Source organism: Eretmochelys imbricata, chromosome 2 (genome assembly GCF_965152235.1).
Source record: "Eretmochelys imbricata isolate rEreImb1 chromosome 2, rEreImb1.hap1, whole genome shotgun sequence".
NCBI classification, from domain to species: Eukaryota; Metazoa; Chordata; order Testudines; family Cheloniidae; genus Eretmochelys; species Eretmochelys imbricata.
The window spans coordinates 257803076-257823593 of record NC_135573.1 but is presented as its reverse complement, the minus strand read 5'-3'; positions in this window follow the sequence as shown (position 1 = coordinate 257823593).

Here is a 20518-nt window from a genome sequence, read left to right as displayed (position 1 = left end):
AAGATCAAACTGTTTTACCAAAACCCTTTGCTTCCGGTGCCTGGTGTTAAACGTTCCAACCAGACCGCACTAAATAGCATTCTAGCTAGGGTGACAACCCCTCCCCCGGCTTTGGTTAATCCCTTGCAAGCAATAAGAATGTCAATATTTGCACAGAGGAATAACAGAAGCAACTCCAATAAGGAATTGTGCCTATAAATCTGAAACTGAGTAAAAGATGCCTGCAGAAGGAATGTGGGCCGAAGTCCAGTTCACAGCTTCTTTAATAGAGCCCATTAAAGAGTCGATCCAAGGGCAAGTCTTTGAGTAAGACTCAACACCCATTGACTCCAGAATAGAATCCAGCTTGCACCTGAATTGTCAGTGTTTGATTTGAGAGAGGAAGGAAGGTCTAGTGGTTAAGGCACTGGACCAAGACCTGGGTTCAACTTCTGGTTCTACCACAGACTTCCTGGGTATCCTTGGGCACGTTACTTAGTCTAAACTTAGCCTCATGTCCCCTTCTGTAAAATAGGATAATACCTCCCTACCTCCCAGGAGTCTTGAGGGTAACATGCCTTGGTGATTTGCGAGATGCTCAAATAACCCACTGGTCAGTGTGAGTTAGAGTTACTGCTCTGGGCCTGATCCATAGAATGCAAGTCTGTGATGGTCCCAGCCATAGGCACTGACTTTTGGTTTTGCCAGTGGGTGCCCCACGCTGGCTCCACCCTTCCCCACCCCCACTCCACCTCTTCCTGCCCCCCCCAAGGCCCCACCCCCACTCCACCTCTTCCTGCCCCCGCTCCATCCCCTCCCCCAAAAACCCCTCTCCTGAGCACCCCCCACTCGCTCCTTTCTTCCTCCTCCTGCCTTAAGGGCAGTGAGGCGAGGAGGAGGCAGAGAGGAGCGAGGTGTGGGGCAGCCCCGCTCAACAGTTGATGAGAGCACAGGGGCAGGACCGCCAGAGTAGCAGCCCCGGCCAGCCCTTTTGGTGCTGAACACCCCTTATTTTTCCTCCATGGATACTTGAGTCCCTGAGCACCCACGGAGTCAGCGCCGATGGTCCCAGCTACAGAGCTTGGTTCTGTAGCTCAAGTTCCAAAGACTCATGCTTCCAGCTCTGGAAGTCCTTTGTGTGTCAGCCAAGATGGCGGCCATCACGCTCAGAGGCTGCAGTGCTGGGGTCCATATTAATTCCTAGTTAAAGAGGTGAGAAGGGGGAGTAATTAGCAAAATTTCTGTCCTTGGAAAGGAACCAGCTTGACCCCCAGTTCCCAGACTGAGTTTGTGAAACTGACAGTTGGGGGAAAAAAACCTCCTTTTTACTTGTAAACTTGAGCTCTTAGCACAGCTTACCCTCATTTCAAGCCAGGCGAACTGCCCTAGTGTAAATCTCAGCATTTATTGGCTTTGCCTGGCCACACTGGGGGTTTGGTACCGGTGGCTCTACCAATGACTAAAATCCCCCAAGCCTGAGTCAGCTGTCAGAGAAGAACTGTACTTTCATAAGACTACCCCAGCCTGCCCTCTTGTCTCAGAGAATGATCTCGTTTGGGGGCCTGCTGGATCTTAGTTTTAGCACTGGAGGTCCTAGGTCCAATGCTAGAGTCGGTCAAGATTGTGGCTCATACACTGACTTTTTCATAAACTTTAAACAAGCCCATGAATTTCTTGCTACAGCCAACAGCCCATTTTCCCTCCCATGCGGTGACCTTCTGAGGGCTGGTCTACACTACTGCTTAGGTTGATGTAACTTAGGTCACTCAGGGGTGTGAAAATGCCATCGCTCTGAGAGACGTAAGTTTCATCATCTTAAAGCGGTGTCCACACCGCGGTCTGTCAGCGGGAGACGCTCTCTCACTGCCATGGCTTCTGCCTCTCACTGTGGTGGAGTAATTCATCTCCAGTTGGCATAGCGCATCTTCACCAGGTGCGTCTTGGCAGTCCAGCTGCACTGGTGTAATGCAGTAGTGTAGACTTGTCCTGAGAGACTTTGTTTTACTCAGCCCCCTCAGCAGGAGCATTTCTTTCTTGTGATTTTTTTCATGCCCAAACCCTTTTTCTGCCTCCGAAAAAAAACTCCAACACCTTGTGAAACTTTCTAGAACACTGGGCTCCTTTTCAAGTTCATCCTGAAATGTGAAAACCCTTCAATTTCCAGTAACTTTGCATGACGTTTGGAAAGATTTCCCCAGGCTTCATTGCTGCTTTCTGTTGAGAATTGAGCATCATCTTTTTTTAAAAAAAAAAAAAAAGACAGTTATGGAGGCAGCATTTTGTAGCTAAGACCTGACAGTACGCCAGGGATGTTGCTTGTGAAATTGTTACACTAATTCTCAAGTCATTGAAACATCAGTAATCCCATAAACCAGCAGTTCTCAAACTTTAGCCACCTGAGGACCGCCATTTTAATGTAAAATTTTTCAGGGACCCCCAAGTCCCCCCACTCAGCCCCAGCCCCCGCCCCCACTCCACCCCTTCCCCCAAGGCCCCACCCCATCTCTTCCCACATACCCCTCCCTCCATCACTCGCTCTCCCCCACCCTCACTCGCTTGCATCAGGCTGGGGCAGGAGGTTGGGTGGCAGGAGGGCATGTGGGGTGTGGGCTCTGGGAGGGAGTTTGACGTGGGAGGGGATTCAGGGTGCAGGTTCTGGGCTGGGGCAGGGGATTGGGGTGCAGGAAGGGGTGAGGGGTGCAGGCTCCAGCCCGGAGGCGCTTACCTTGGGGAGCTCCTGAAAGCGACCAGCACGTCCCTCTGGCAGCAGCTCCTAGGCGGGGGGCCAGTTCCCAGCCAATGGGAGCAGTTTAGTCAGTGCTCGGGGCAGGGGCAGTACACGGAGAAACTCTGCCCCTCCCCGCCCCCCAGGGGTCGCAGGGATGTGCCGGCCACTTCCAGGAGCGTTGCAGAGCCAGGGCAGGTGGGGAGCCTGCCTTAGCCCTGCTGTGCCGCCAGACTTTTAGCGCCTAAAATCTCCTGGTTTGGCTTCAGTAACCTTCCCGGATGAAGTGAGCTGTAGCTCACGAAAGCTCATGCTCAAATAAATTGGTTAGTCTCTAAGGTGCCACAAGTACTCCATTTCTTTTTGCGAATACAGACTAACACGGCTGTTACTCTGAAACCTTCCGGGAGATGGAGGGGAAGGAGTGGAGGGAGGGGGAGGAGCTGATCAGCAGAGCCCGAACCCTCGGGGACCCCAGGGATCCGCAGACCCTAGTTTGAGAAACGCCATAAACCAAACTGGGGCAATCAGTGTATGTGTCTCAAACTGTCTGCACACTCCCAGCTGTCATCTCCATTATCGTTTCGCTTCAGTCATTGAAGCAATCAGTTGGAGACGCTCAAGGCCTATTAGGACGTCCAAGTCCATGGCCCTGTCAAGGCTGTGTAGTTGTGATGGAAACACTGAACACCAGGCTCGGTCCTGCTACACAGGCTGGCTGTCAGGTGTGCGGGGAGCCGTAACCGCTGTGCTCAGAGCTTCTGTAGAGTGCAGAGAAATCTGCAGCGTGTTCAGCAACCAGCTGATCTCCGTACCTCTGCCGAACGGAGGCATGTCTGTGCTGTTCTATCCAGGTTCTTCCATCCTGCCATCACCGTGTATCTAGTGCCTTCCCGGAGTGCACTCAGCATCTGTTACCTGCGGGTAGCAGGGCCAGTGGGTATGTCTGGGTGAAATCTGGGAAGTGAAGGTGCCCTGTACCTCTCAGGATCTGGGCCTATGAAAAACAGGGCAGGGGAGGATTTTGTGGCATTTCCCCAGCTTTTCTAACGATTGACTTTTCTCTTTCCTGGTTGGCACACCCACAGCTACATTCCTGTGGACAATAATTCTATGCCAAGTCAGCACCAGGGCTTGGCCTCCTTCTGCAAACAAAGCCGCGATAGACAGCGCCTCCGTTCTGCAGCAGGATCAGGCACCAGCTGTCTGTGTGCCCCCCCAGCTCAGTGCCGGATGGCTCAGGAGAGGAGCAACAGAGCCTTGTACCTCAGAGGCTGCTGGGTCAAATTCAGACCCCGGGGGCAGCCCCAGAAGGTTGCTAGGCTCTGGTGGCTTGAGTGAAATAAGTCCCGGTGCCGGTGGGAAAGGTGCCATCACCCCTGGTACTCGTGAGCGTTTTGACTGGTAGCCTCAGTGGGAGGCTACGGACCGACTGGGCCAGGGAGTCTGAAACAACCCTCACCTCTAGCGACGATCCCCTCAGGACCGGGGTGCGGGATGAGCCGGGGTTATTTAATGTCCTGATATGGCTGGCTCCCATCCCTTGCATGTGTATTTATCCTCCTGGCCCTGGGAGGCAGGGAAGTGCTGTTTATCCCCATCTGACTGAGACCTGAAGGTTGACAGGCCGGTGCAGGAAAGCTTGCGCTGCTGCGGCTGCTGGGAGCGACCGGAGGCTTTCATACCAGCATTACCGATCCTTTACAATCGAGACAATTCCACACTCTGATTTTAATCCCTCACCTCTGTTCTCGTCAGCAAAGGATAAGAAACGAAGAACGAAATCTCAGCCCGGATGCCTCGTGATGCAGTCAGGTGCTCTCTGCGGTACCTTCCCAAGCACAGGAGAGCCAGTGTTGTCTCAGCCGAGAGCAAACGCTGCCGTTGGACCTGCAGCAATTTGAGTTCGCTGCCGACGCGGTTCTGCATCGCCCGTGTTCCTGGGCGCGGGGACGTCCCCTTGTTTTGAAATGGAATTGTACATCCATCACTGAGCCCGGTGCCGCGGCTGCCATGCCTGGCTTCATGCAGCCTCCCCCATGGGGCACTGGGCCACCACGTGGGGAACTCAAGCATCCTCTGTTATGGCGGCATCCTAACCAGCTCTCCCCACGAGCTGTCGGTCAGTGTTTTTCTCTTGCACTCTGTTTTCGTTCTATTACTCTACTCAGTTTGAGGGACTTCCGTTGTGCTCAGCAGCAGCACAGCTCCTAACCCTGCATGGGTGAACTAGATCTGCGGGGAAGGCTGGTTAAAGCACTATGTGAGACGGCACCTGGGAGACCAGACTTTGATTCCTGGCTCTGGCACAGACTTTGATTCCCTGGTCAGGTCACTTATTCTTTGTGCTTCAGTTCCCCATCTGCGACATGGGGATAATACTCTTCTCCCACCCTTTGCCTGGCTTATCTATTTAAATGGCAGGTTCTTTGGGGGCATGGATCATCTGGCACTGTGTGCGTGTGTGTGTGTGTGTGTACAGCACCTAGCACAAGGGGGCTCTGACCTCAGATAGGATTGTGCCAGATGCCAGAGACATGTGGAATATCTTCAAGGCCATTGCAGCAACTTTATAAATGAGATACATATCTCTATTGGCCAGGGGTCATATTCTAGCTCCAGGGAGGAGTTACAGGAGTTTCCTTCAAGAACTAAAATTACCGGGAGCAATTAATGCAAATCCCTAGGTGGGTAAACAAGTCTGGAGATGCCTTCACCCCCTGCGGGAAATCGCATAGACTAGTTTCAGCTGATAGAAGAAAACTGGCAAAGAAAAAATGGAAAAGGATATAAATTGACCCCTACTGTCCCTTCATCCGGGACCTGACATGACCCTGCGCCCAAGAGGTGGGAAGGGTTTGAAGTACTTAATCCCAAGCAGGGTTTCTGTGTGGAAGATGGTGATGCCTGGTGAGCTAGACATACCTTAAAAACAACAAAGAGCGTATATGTGTGTTTTCTCTGTAAAGCTTTTGTTGTGAATACATACTACTTGGCTGTGGGAAGACTGGCAGGTCTCTGGTTAACCCTGTCATTGCGCCCAAAAGAACAGGACCACAGGTGCTGAACTAAAGTCAGACTTGCTGAGGCAATCACAGTGAATTGCAGCCTAAATCTCTGGTCTAGAGGGAGAGGGTTGCAGGACTCCTCCCCATGGTGATGGCTAGAGGCCTGAGACCTCAGTGGAGTGTCCTCAAGAAGACCACAAAGGGTTCAGAGGTGCAGGGACCTCAGGAACCTCTCTAGGTATGTCAAGGCACTACCATAGTAAAAACCAGCATGGCACTACAAGAAAAGGAGGACTTGTGGCACCTTAGAGACTAACCAATTTATTTGAGCATGAGCTTTCGTGAGCTACAGCTCACTTCATCAGATGCTGTAGCCCACGAAAGTTTATGCTCAAATAAATTGGTTAGTCTCTAAGGTGCCACAAGTACTCCTTTTCTTTTTGCGAATACAGACTAACACGGCTGTTACTCTGCAAACATGGCACTCCAGTAACTCTAGTGAACTTCATGGGATATTCTGCTGTTTGCCTGTGCCAGGTTATGTTGTTAGCCACTACTAAACAGTGACTAGTGCTAATCAGTCCCCCATGTAGTTGGGCCATAGCTGTAAAATGTATTCTTCTCTGGTCAGACTTCTCTAGAGTCAGCTGACCTTGTAAATGACAAGGCTATTATTTGATGACAGTGTTGGCATGTGCTGGCATTCTGTGTACATGCAGTGCTTAATTTGTGCCAGGGCTGAGCCCCGGTGCCTCTGTGCTTGCTGTGTCAGTTATGAAAGTTTAAAAAAACCACACAATTGCTTGAGCCCCAGCACCTAATTCCTTGAGTCCCGGCACCTCTTCCATTATGAATTAAGCATTGTGCACATGTGGTTACTGGTTTTTCATAAGGTTTTCATTAGAGATGGGAGCCCCTCCTGCAGCTTGAGGTTTTGTGAAACTCCTAAACGATTTTGGGGGGGTTGCAAAAGTAGGTCAAGTCCATGAACATGTTGTTACTGAACTGCTGACCCATTTTTAACTCTTCAAGGGTGAAATATTTCTCTAGCACAGGGAACTAGCTGTGTCTACTGAGGACAGAGGATCAGCCTGTGCTGGGTGTCGAGGGGAAAACTATAAATAACCTATAAACTACCTCTCCTTGAGAAAGGAAGGTTGTTCTTGTGGGTAAGGTGTTGGCTTGGTGCTCAAGAGATTTGGTTCAATTCCTGCTTTTTCTCCAAATTTCCCATGTTAACTTGGCCAGATCATTTAATCTGAGTGCCATCTATTAAATGGGAATGATAATACTTCCTTTCTCCAACCTTTTGTCTGACCTGGTTCAACGGTAAACTCTTCAGGGCAGGGACCATCTTTGCCATGTTGGGGTATTATTACTAATAACACTAGCTCTGTGTAGTTTGGCCTTTCTAGAATACTACAGCCAGTACAAATCTTGTTCTTTACGAACCTGATCTGGCTAAATTCTAGTCAGGTAACTACGTCCTTCACAGGTCTGCCTTTTCAGACAAAGTGTCCTTCACGGCCCATCCCGACCTGTTGTGTGTGGTGTCGCTGGACACGGTCTCAAGGCTGTGATGTCTCACCTTCTTAACAGGGGCTGCATTTCTGTTTCAGCGTGTAATATACTCTCAACTTGTAAAGGCTGGAGCAGGCTTTGGGATCTTTGGCACAAAAGACACTGTGTAATAACCAGTCAATGATCCAGACCCTCAGGGGGTTAACACATTGTAGCTCCACTGACAAAAATAAAGAAAACAGTCACTGTGATCAGAATGTTCCTCCGCCGCCTCCTCATCCTCAAATGCATATAGCCTATTATGGGCCGTTGTGCGTGATGACGGTTGATGGTGCCAGGCATTATGGAGTGAAGTTCCTAGATCTGACTCAATCCTGCAAATCCACCAATCTCCAGGGTAGCCTGCAGGCAGTGCCAGGTAGGGTCAGGGCATGTACCCTGTGTGTGTCGGGGGACAGTTGGAGAGCTGGGCTGGTTTTGTCCATCCTGGCAACCTGGCAGAAGAGCACGCGACACCACTTCACAATATAACGAGCGACCGTAGGAAGGTCAGATCTCTGCGAGACCACATAGATTTGCACCAAGTCCAGCCAGTGTACACTCAGGATCTGGAGCCAACGCCACATGTGGATTGCCTCTTCCTCATCCCAAAATTCAAGACAGTGACACCTAGCCTCTGCTACCTCGAAGGTCACTGGGCAGCACCTCAATCCCTTCTTACTCCTGCCAAATTCTGAAGGCCCACTGGCATCCGTACCTCCCAGGAGCTCCCCACAAGGGTCAGGCCCATCAGGCAGCACAATGGAGAATTCTAGCTGTCTTGTAGAAAACACGCTTTTTCTACCTGCTCTGGCTCACAGGAAAGCTCTCTTCTGCAGTGAACGGCTGTTAAGACGCAGAATGCCCAAGCCCTGATTTCCATGGGAGGAAAGGACTCCAATTCCCCGCTCCCCATTCACTCCCAATGGAGTGCAGAAGAGACCATGTGTCTGATGGTGGCTTTTATGTAGTGACCTGGGGTAAAAGTCTCCTTGACTCTAATGGGAGCAGGCTCCGGGACTCTGAGTGCCACAGTCTCAATTTGGCTATATATAAAACCAGAACTGGATTATTGACAAACGCCACATTGTTCTCCCTGCCTGAATCTCTTGCCTGCTCTCCGCACTTGCTAATATCTGGCTGTAGTGCAAGTGAGTAAACAGTGAGCAAGCAGAGAGCCGCACAGCAGCATGGATTCACACCTACAGTGCAAGCAGCACGAGCGACCTTCCTGAGCAGGGTGACCAGATAGCAGGTGTGAAAAATCAGGACGGGGGGTGGGTAATAGGAGCCTATATAAGAAAAAGCCCCAAATATAGGGACTGTCCCTGTAAAATCAGGACATCTGGTCACCCTATTCCTGAGGCATGCGGGTTATGAGAATTAGCTGTGTAAGAATAGCACGTGCAGGTATGTTAATTAGGAAGAAACTCATCAAGGTTATGGCAACCATCATGCTTCAGGGCAACTGGAGTCAGGAGGAAATTTCCCCTTCATGGGGTAGTATTGAAAAATTGGGTGCATTACAGAATGAGGATTAGGTTTGCTTCTAAAGTGTCCTATGTTGGCCACCATTGGATACAGTTTGTAAGACTAGCTTTGGTATGGCAGTTTCTATGGCCCTGTATAATTGTAGCCCATTAGTTCCTATGTGACATTTTAGTCATTAAAGGATTTGCTCTTTTCAGCCTAAAATATAACGAGCATGAATCTGTCTAAGGTCGGTCCCTGTCTAGCTGTCTGCCTAAGGTGCTTATGTGGTCCCATCACTGTAGTATAAGAGCACCTCACCATTTTCAATGTATTTGTTCACAGCACCCCTATGATTCAGGGAAGGGCTATTATCCCCATTGTACAGATCAGGAACTGAGGCACAGAGAGGCTAAGAGGCTTGCCCAAGGTCACACAGGAAGTCTGTGGTGGAACTGGAACATGAACCAGGTCTCCCAAGTCCAGGCTAGTGGCCAAACCACAGAGCCAACCTTCCATCCCTCTCGCCCAAGGTTTGGGTTTGTTTTTTCCTCCTTGGTCTTAGCATGGAAAGTTTCCCAAGGAAATATCTTACTCCCTTCTAGTTTGGACATTGGAGTGAAACCAGAATTCTTTCCATCTTTCCATCTCTCCTTTGTCACGTTGGCTGCACAGTTGCTGTCTGTTTACACTCTACTATGGCTTCTACCTCTAGTTTAATGTCCCTCATTGTGTGTTTGGTAAGTGTTTTCTTTGGCAAGCTAAAACTTGGAAAGCACAATAGGCGTGGTCAACGAAAATGCCTCACAGACACCTTTAAGCAGAATCTCGCCTCGTGCAGCATGAATCCTGATAACTTTGAAGACTTAGACAAGGGCAGACCTGAATGGAAAGTGACTTTCCCTAAAGGTTATAAACACTTTGAGGAAGACGCACAAGAAAAACTGGTTTGAAAAAAGGGGCAAGCATCCTGCCAAGTCTTCAGTGGGAGCCTGCACATTCCTGTGTGACATCCATTTGCAAGCTTGCTCCTCACAGATCTGACTCTGCAACCACAACGGTGGGAATGCTCTAAGGGGGGGAAAAAACCCGGTGGTACAAAACAAGTTCAGGAGTGGATTCTTCTGCTTTCGGTGAACGCTTTGCACTGGTGCAGAGCACTTCACTCCTTAGCTAAGCACTGACCATTGCACAGGGCCAGTCTCTGTAGGAAAACGCATCCCTCGCACCTCTACAGGGCACTCCACCCAACTAGGAGTTTCAACCTCAGTTGTCCAGTTAGATTGTATCAAATACATAGTTAAAAGCTTTGCAAGCCCTCCTGTGCTGTTCAGTACACCTTCTTTCTCCCCCTCCTCCTCCACATTGACTGGCCCTCCAGGAGAGTCTGACTGCAACAGCAATTGTGTGTGGTGGCCCCAGCTTTGATCTTAGCGGGTTTGCTATACCCAGGCTTATGCAGGTAACTCCCAGGGACTTTTGAAGGTACAGATTCAGGCAGGACCAGTTCCATTCCCTCCCCATCCCGGGACTCTGGAATGCAGAGAGTTTTGCTTGGGGGATGGAAAGCCCCCAAAGAAGTTAATGCAGCTGAGCCTAACCATTTCTGATAGAGGTGCCCAAATGGCAACCTTAGATTCCTCTCAAGGATCTGAGGTCAGCTCGGTCATTTCTAAGGCAACATCCATGTGATGAGTGAGTGCCTAGTGAGTAGAGCAGGAGACCGAGTCAGGAATCCTGGGTTCTGCTCCCGGCCCTCTACCACTAACTCACTGTGCAACTTCAAGCACGTCTCCTAGGCCTGAATTTTGAAAAGTTTGACCGCCGCAGTTTTTGGGGTACCCACCTGTAGACCCCAATGGGGCTGATTTTAGAGGTGCTTGAGCCCCCGCTGCTCCCACGTACTTCAGCCGATCTGCAAATCAAGCCTTCAGTTTCTCAAGCTGGACACCCAAAAACAAAAGCATCCAAAATCAGAGTCCATTTCTGACGATGTGGCTTGAACCTCTGGGCCTCAGCTCGGGTGGGGCATTTCCTTCCTTCACCAGGTGCGAGGAGTCACAGTTAATATTTGCAAAAGAACTTTGAGTTCCTTGCATGAAAGATGCCACAGGAGGTAAAGTATTAATGATTACTCACTGCTAGCATCAGCCCGGCCACATGACACAACTGCAAACAGCTGTGCTGTCGGGTGAAGTGAGGCCGCTTCTGTATGGTAGTTGACTATTAGTATTATGGGCTGCTCAAGTTATGGGATTACATCAAGGTAACGAGGAGTCTAGGCAATGGAGCATTCAGCCCATAGCCTTGTGGGCATGTTATTCATTTCAAGGCAGTTCCATTTTGTGCAGTCGTGTTAACCATTAACCAGAACACAATTGCCAGCCAGAGGCAGCTACATACCAGTATGCCATCCATTCGCACAAAAGAACTCCAGGACAGCTGCTGTTTCCAGAGAGGGTTCTCACCTGCCAAGCTGTTCCATGTACAAACATTGCTAGAGAGTGAAGTAACTATCACTGTGCTCAGTGGGCCAATTCCTTACTCCAGCAAAACATACCCTGAAGGCAGCGGGGCTCAGTCCCCAGGTTAGTACTCGATCCATCCCTACTTGGGCTAATTACCACTGATATGCACAGACACTAGAGGCTCATTTCTTTCTTGGTTTTCATGGGAGTTTTGGCTCAGAAAGGACTGAGTACGAACTGACTAAGAAGCTCAGGATTTGGCCCTAAAACACTCCTCCTCCATCAATGCAGCTTCATCTCAGAAGCCGTTCCTTAATATTGTCCAGAGGGCTGCTCAAAATGTGTCCATCAAAACTGTTCTTTGCTGGGAAACTGGGGGCTTTGACTGAATTAAATTTTTCATCAAAATTTCTTTCTGTGGAAAAATTTGAATTTTCATTTAAAAAAAAATCCAAAAATTGAAATGTCTTAGCCAAATGTTGAAATGCTTTGTTTCAGCTATCCCACCATGATGCCTCACGGGAGCTGTAGTTCAGTTTCCGCATTCTTCTCTCTGGGCCAGTTGCCCCAGTCAGACTTCATCTCCCATAATGCACCACAGTCAGAGACTGCCATGATGCAACTACACTGTACCTCCTCTCACGATACGGGGGAGACCATGATGCATCATGGGAGATGAAGTCCAACTAAGGCACCCAGTCTAGTGAAGAGAAAGGGAGTATGAGGCACCCATCCTACCACCCCCATGAGGCACCAGGATAGCATTTCAGAATCAAAATATTTCAGGTGTGGATTGTCTACCAAAAAATCAATTTTTTTCCATGGAAAATATAGAAGATTATTTTTTATTTTATTTTTATTTAAATTTTCAGTGGGGAAATCACATTTTCAGACCAGCTCTAACGCTAAAGAGCATGCTGGCCCATGCACTGTGCATGCGGTTCCCTGCTGAGCAGTGGGGAGCAGTACCCCCATCGTTAGCACAAGTGACGCAAGCATGAGTCACCCTTGTGAGCTGGATCTGATGAGACTGGACCTGGTTTTCAAACGTGCTGAGCACCTGCTGTTACCATTCAGCATCACTCTAAGTCAGGCCCATTAGGCTCATCCAGAGCTGAAGGGACATGACAAAGACTGGGGGGAGGCAGTGCTATATACAGTAGGGTACAAAGCCCTCCCTGCCCGCCACAATCTCCTGGTTAAAGGCAGTACTCGCCTATCCTTCTTATTACATAGCTTGATCTTGTCTGGATGGATGGAACCAAACTGTATGGTTAAGCCGTATTACTGCCAGACTTTAGGCTTGCTCCCAGCTAGGTGGCCAAGAGTAACCGATGTTAGAATATGGGTCAGGGTACTATTCTGGCATGACCCAGTCCCTGGAGAGGTTAGGGTTGCCTGTGTAGACAGGCTTATGCACAAGCAAGTGAGCAGACCACCTTCAGTTGGTGTGTGTCCATGTAGATCCATTGTAGCCAACCTGCCCATCTATCCCTATTGCCTGGGCACTTCTGTTCGTTTAACAGAGCATCCAGAAAGGAGGGATTGTCCCTGCCCCTTCCAACAGATCTTCAGTGAAGTAGGCAGTGGTGTGGTTGAGGGTAAAGGCCACAATCTCACTGGGAGAATATGGTTTATATTCACTCCTCCTCTCCAGTGATGAGCAAATCAAGGCTGTATGGTCACTGGGTATGTGACATTGAGTGCCAGAAATGCAGTTTAATGGCACTTCTGGTTTTCACCCTGATGTCCTCCAGTCTAAACTCAATTCAAAATAAGAACCTGAGGTTATCCCACAACAGCCTGGAACATGGAGGTCTTAGAGGGTGGTTCTAAGAAGGATTACCCTCTGGCCAGAAGGCTCAGGTGTTGCAGGTTGGATCAAACTCAACCCAAATCACACATGTACAGCACACATCTCACACTGAGCTGGCATGGGGGTGGTTTAGGGCATGGCAGGTGTGTGAGTTTAAACACCATCCTACAGCCACGTGGGAGATCTTGTGCACACCCATCGTGTTGTACCCCATAACACTTGGATCTTCTACAGCACCTTCCAGCTAGGTTTTCAAAAGCCAAAGTCTGCTTTCTCCCCACATTGATGGGAGCATGGAAGCCAATGAATGCATTCCTGATTTACACCCATGTCAATGAGTAGGATTTGGCCCTAAGCACATGTAAATATTAACAAATTCAACCTCATGTTACCACAGAGAATGGACCAAATTTTCAAAAGTGTTCTTTAATGTTGGGTGCCCAACTTTCATCCCTAATGGGCTGACTTTGAGGGGCTGAGTGTCCCCAGTTTCCGTGGACTTCAGCTGGAGTTGTGGGGCTGTGACAGCCACTGTTCCTAACCAGTACACCAGGCCTGGACAGAGGACCTTCAGAATGAAAAGCGCAAGTCTCTCGAGCTTGAAGTAAAAGCAGGCTTTGCACCGGGAACTGTAACAGAGCCAAATCCTCTGTGGATTGGGCACAGGAGGAGACAACACACGTTCACCAGTGGATTACATTCTCCTGGAAGGCGATGCTCATCCCAAGCCCCACAGTGGCTCAAATTCCAGACAGGACCCCATTCATGTAGTGGCCACTATCTTGGCTGACAGATTAGAGACTGAACCGGAGCTAGAAGTATGAATCTCCATCACTTGAACTAATGATCCAGGATCTGTAATATTCTCTGCCTCAGTAACACACCCACTGACTAATTGCTGACCGGAGCTCTGTATCCCTGAAGAGCTGCCCCATGTGTGCCAAGCAGGGCACCCAGAAACTGGTCTACCTAAAATCAGAGGCCACGTTTGAAGACTGCCCCAGGTCACAGAGCCAGAAATAGAACCCAAATCTACTGCCCTAGGAGAAAACCGCAAGACCAGGCTTTTCCTCACTGTCCCACTAAAAGATATGGGGCTACTTTGAGAAATGAATACCCAATGCTCCACTTAAAATAAAACCCTGCACTACTTTATGTGAAGGGCAACAGGAAGGTTACGCTGTGTCCAAAAATTTGTGCACCGGTGTCTAAAGTTTCACAGATAATGTGCGTTCTAGTGACCACAAAAGGCCTTTCCCACATCCCTGTATGCCACCACCAGCATAATGTAACCATTATTAAGGTCTGACTTAAAGATTTGTACAGGTCTTATTTTGTAAGGGCTGAAGATAGAACCCTCACAACCAAACTGGAGCCATTACTAAATGGAAAATGAGATGTAATAGTCAGAAACTAAGGAGCTTTGCGTTAATTTGGGGTCAGGTTAGCAAATGAATTCCTGTTCCTACGGCGTTGTGCTGTGGTCTCTGAAATGTGTCAGTCTTTCAAATGACCTTTAAAAATAAACATCTGTGGGCAAGACCCTTAGATGGTCTGGGTTGGTGTAGTTCCATTGCTGTCAGGCCAATGCATACTAGCTGAGGGTCTGGCCCATAGTGGTGGGTGTGCGTCAACCCTAAAGGGCTAGGAATACTGCAAAGAACAAATCAGTGAAAGCCTAACAGGCAGGATGAATTGACCATAGGTTTGTTACCGGTCTCTAAGAGCTGTTTGCCCTTAGGGTGCTTGTATGGCTCTCATATGGATCTCACCACACTTCTGAGAGGTAGGGCGGTCCTATTTCCATTTTACAGATGAGGAAGTAAGATAGAGAGAGGCTAATGGATGCTGCTACCTTCCATCATATTAAATATTGACCTCCAGGAGCACCTTTGACTTTTCATGGATAAGCCCGAGCATGGATCCTGGACATAGGCATTTACAATTTAAATTATTCAATGATCCACCTCTGAGATGCCAGTCAGAGCTTCTGCCCATCAGCTCCAGCAGTTCCCTGCTTGTGCACCATGGACTGAGGAGAGAAGTTACAGGCTGGCGGGATGTGGCTAGGAGATGGGGAAATTGAGCAGGATGGGGCCTGGCAAGTTATTTTACAGCGGGTCAGCCTTGTTGGATGATCTGATGCTCTGTCATGTGACCATGTCATCCAAACATCACTGCATTCCACTGCCCCCATAAACCTATGAAAAAAATCCAACACCCACTCTGTAAATGCCAGCAAAACAGCTCTCTAGCAAAGCAGCTTGTAATCATTAATGCCCATTGAATTTGTAACATGGATATTACAGAAAAGCCAGTGTCTGCTGAGCCCTGACAATGAGCCCAGAAAACCTTGGGTAGAAGCACGTGGCTTCCTGGGTCTGTCTCTTAGCAAGTCTCATTGAAGGGAATGGGTGTGATCTCTTAGGAGGAGGTTCCCTGTAGTTAAGTACAGTATTAAATTACTGATTTCTGCAGTTCCCCTGCTGACAGAGGTGGCGGAGCAGCAAACAGTGTCTGACTCTAGCTTGCCGAAGGGGTGAGAACGCAGCTTGTGGGTGTAGCTGGAAAGGCAGAAACTTTGAGGAGACCTCACACTTTATAGCAAGGTAAGCTTCTTTTTTAATCCTCTTCATTTCATTTCTAAATGTCGAAGCTGCGGCATGAGCACTCCAACTGCGTGGCAGAACAAAGCCCTGTCGATGTCTTATCAGTTGTATTTAAAACAAAAATGTGGCCAGATCCTCAGCTGATGTCAACCAGGGTAGCTCCATTTACACAACTGAAGGGTCTGGACTGAGAATTTCATGCACACACAAACCTTTCGTCTCAGATTTCTGAGAATCTGGCAAATCTGCCTAACACCTCTGCTCTGAGGAAACGCAGGCTTTTGGACTGGTTATCACCCCAGGCTTGCCTTTATTTTCATGCAACACGTAATCAACTCTGTTTTGTTTGACACCCCTCATTTGACTTTCTGCTGAGTGGGAATTTGTTTAAGGTTGAATTTTTTGTCGCATTGTTACACGGGAGGGCAAAAACAAATGATCTGGATGCTCTAGATCAACAGAACACACTATTCTCATGGCCTCATCAGTATAGATCTGCTAAAAGTCTGAATACGCAGCAGTTTGCTGCTTAAAAGGAAGCAAAGGCTCTGTTGTATGTAATCTGTTTGTGCTTTGTTACCTCCCAAGTACTATGCCCTGTTCATTTGAGAGGCAAATTACACTAAGGAGAAATTGGTTTGTAATGGAGTTCAGCTTCAGGCTTATTTGCTGGTATTTTTCTTAGGCACGTCTCCTAGGGACATGACATTTATAATGTGAAGGAGAAACCATGTGAATTAGCATCTGTGGGAGATTTGCATTCCTTAAGCAATATACTGGCGAAAGATGCAAACAAAGCCTACGGTAACTGAAGCAAACTTGCTCTGTGGGGAGTGGAACTACACCGTGATGAAGCTCTATGCTGTCTTTACACAGAGTAGCTAGGTGTGGCTCCGACCTTGCAAAGGATGTGGCAGTAGGTCACTGCTAGGAGCAGCCTCCTTCCTAGCATTCCCTGGGGGTTTTACAAGGCCTTTCCAGTTGGGATCCACTGCATGGTGGATGCTGCTTGCTTTCAAAGTACATGGGCAGTACCGGAGAGCCCAATCCAGACCACGAAACCATTGCCTGTATTTTCATGCCTTGCTGCGGGCACTCAGCAAAGGCAGGTGAGCCTGTTTTGACTTTGCACAAACAAGCTGCCTTCCTCCCCTCCCCCCCCTTCCCCTCCCGCCAGCAATGATGTAGGTCTCATGACATTATTTGCTAAGAAGGACTTTATGGCAACTGTTGCTAAGGCTTCCCAAATGGGAATGGCGGCCTCTTGCCATGCTTTGAGGCAGAGCCACTAGGTTTGTTCTGAGGCAGGCACCTGAGGAGGGAAGAAGGCAGTGCTCCAGGCAGGAGGGGAGCGGTGGTAAAAAGAAGGTTTTGTGGCTATTGCCCACATGGTGTCTGTGCTGCGGAGAGAGGGTGTCCGTCTCCAGACCTGCTAGTGCAGCAGTTTTCACTCCACGGATCCACAGCCACCTCCGGAGAAGTGGCCACTTAAGCATCCATCTGTGCTGCGCCATTAACCACGTTAGGTGGCCTGGTTCAAATGCAGCTGGTTCCTGATGGGGGCTCTGTCCTATGTGGTTGGGGCCTAGCCAGTGCTGCCTGCCCAGCTCCCACTGGGTGCAATGTGGACTGTGTCCGCGTTCATGCCATACTTCCGAAGCATCCTGTCCAATGAAGTGGACAGTCCTACATTTTACCACAGTTCAGGGACACGATTAAGGTCTTATCTGCTACCAAAATGGGAGGGCCACACTTTCACCAAGTCTATGGAGCATCCGTGTCATAAAATGCCATATTGGGTGTTACAATAAATAGGTTCCCATAATGGGGGGATATTGTGTAATCACGTACAGGAACTTAGAGTTTGTCTACTTGGGGATATTCAGAAAAATTAATCCAAAGTAACTAAAGGTGTGAATTTAAAGTGGGTTGGTTAATCTGCATTAAACCCCCATGTGGACATTCTTATTCAGAATTAATAAGTTTTTATCTTAATTCACTTTGTAAGCGAAACCAAATTAGCCTGAATAAGAATGTCCACATGGGGGTTTAATGCAGTTTAATCAATCCACCTTAAATTCACATCTTTAGTGTATTTTGATTAATTTTTCTGAGTGTAGACAAGCCCTTGAAGAACTCTACTTTCAGGAAGTGCTTGATGAGACAGAACATTACATGTGGAGGAAGGAACGAAGCCGGAAGGTTGCACTGTCTTGGCTCTTTATGCTGCATACACAATAGCAGGGGACCTGTAATTGTCATGTAGATTTGGCCCTACTGTTCCATTACATTTTGCAGCCCTCTAAAATCTGACTTCTCAATATCCATTAATTTTCCCAGCAGAACTTGCTGTGTTCATCTCCTCACAGAGAGTTCACCCAATTGCATCGTTTCCAGCTTACTAATAGATTCTCTACTGGCTCTCACTGCCATCTTGCCCCAGCAACTCCTCCCTCTCGGGAAAGTAACACTCACTCCCAGGTTATGGGAGTTAGCGCATCAAGAGACGAGCACAGTGTATACCTCACGCTTCAGCATTTGCAGTGATCTTCTTAGTGTTCTGGATGGTCACTGGAGACGAAGCCCAAACTGGAACATTGAATCCAGCTTTCGGGGACATTCAGATCCATATTGGGATCCAAACTTCATGGCTTGGTCCCAATTCTAGTTAGAGAGCATCTCTTATCCCAGGGTTTCACATCCCCTTCCTGACCCGACAGCCACCCACATACACGCCCTTCCATCACCCTCAATCACAGAGGAATCCATACCTGGCACTCTCACACAAAAACACATCTCCCCCTAGTCCCGTGGAGCCCCATAACCTCCCCCCCCACCCCCAGGAGATGGGGTTAGTGGCAAATAGGAGACACATACCAGTGATTTTCACGGCTCATAGGCACATCCTGTTTCCAGCACAAAACAATGTGATTACTTCCATGGCCCGTATGGGACTATTCAGGCCAAGTGCCTTCAAAACAACTTCCCTTCCTGGGATTTTTTGCCCTTCATTCTCCTAAGGCCACGCTCGCTCTCATTCTCGTGGCTCAGCACTTTGTTGTGTAATAACAAGCTTCTCTGCTGCTCTCTACCCACCTCAAAGAGATTTGATATATTGGGGATGCTAAATTGTATGTTTGAGCGCCATCCATCCTGGGCCTTTACAGTGGAATGTGTTTCGAGCTTCAGGCCCCCACAACCTAAATATGCTCCTTTGGCATGTCATGAGCATGAAGTCTAGGCTTCTGGCTCCTGTTTTTTTAAAACAGCTCTTCTGAAAGCAACCAGACATTATACAACATATGCCTCCCTAGAAGCTGGATTCTATGGAGCTATGTGTTAGCTAGACAGTAGATATCTATAGCTATCTCCCAGTAGGGAATGTGTGTTGTTAAGGTTTCATCAGCATTTAAATAAGATACGTACAGGTAGGGTGACTAGATAGCAACTGTGAAAAAACGGGACGGGGGATGGGGGGTAATAGGTGCATATGTAAGAAAAAGTCCCAAAAAACTGGACTGTCTCTTTAAAAACAGTACATCTGGTCACCCTACATACAGGCATATATCTATAGCTGTGAGTGTATCTATCCTATTTTAACCACGGGTGTGCACACACGCATCGACATTAAAATTCAGTCTTTGCCATGCAGTGGAATTGGAGATAACAAAACCAAGGTGTGTAGTTCTATGCGGTAACTGTTGATGGAGGCTGACTTTTTCATCTTGTATCTTTATTTCCTCTCCTAAATTCTTATATTGTGCGGCCGTATTCTGGCGGAACAGCTGCCATGTTCAGCCCCAGAGGTGGCTGCATTCCAGTGGGTGGTAAAATAACACTGATGTGTGTGGTTAATCCTGTACTCCTGGACCAGACGCTCCTTTTCTGCATCACTCAGTGTTGCGGTCCTGCCGGTGCACAGACAGGAGCCTTTTTGGCAGAGTCGTGTGTTTGGACAGGATACTGGGTCTGCTCGGCCTGCAAGGTACAGGGAGAAACAAAATACCCCTTGCTGTTAATGAGCCCAAACTGGTCTTTTCCTGTAAAGCTGTGTCGGTGGCAGGTTGTTTCAGACCCCTCATCCTTCATGGGTTAAACTGGGTCACTAGGCTAAGCCCGGGGTAAGGGGCAAAGTATAAATTGCTCCCCGCCCCAACGAGACCAACGTGACTGGAGCTTCCTAGGTGATACTGTCTCAGGGAGGACCCATTCCTTCCCTGCTCCCGTCACTCTTGGTGGAGCATCACTTACTCCATTCATTTGTGAGGGTTAATTTATTCCACCCTCCTTGTGCTCATTCAACTCCACTGGTTAGTACTAGGAGAGGGGAGGGGAGAGGAGGGGCTGGGGTCAGGCCTTCTGCACCCACTTGCTCGCCTGGTGCAAACCATCCCATTGAATCAGCAGGGGGCATTGCTGTAACCCCAGCTCGGCACCGACGACCATAACAACTCAGCTGCTGTTACCGAGGCGAGTGGCACGCTCTGCACTGCCCTGCACTGCTGGACTGTCCCCACCTGTTGCATGCAGGAGTCCCAGAGCTAGGACCATGAGACTCTGCCCTTTGAGCTAAAGGATTAAATCGATGCGCTGAGAGCTGTAGCGAACTCATCTCCTCTGTGGATACAGCACGGAGGGTGCAAGGTATGTATCGCATGCTGCCGATGGCTTACAGAGCGCTCCCAGTTAGTAACAGGATCTATGCATTGGTGAGGGGTGACACTGATGCCAGCAGCTCTCTGGATGTTCCCTACAGCACGGTCAGAGCCAACAGGACAAACCTCTACCACACGGCTGGCACTGACCGTGCCCCTGCAGGGTGCTGGTAATATTCTCCCAAGGGAAGATCACCTTGAAGTCTGGCTCTGTTTCGGGGACCTCAG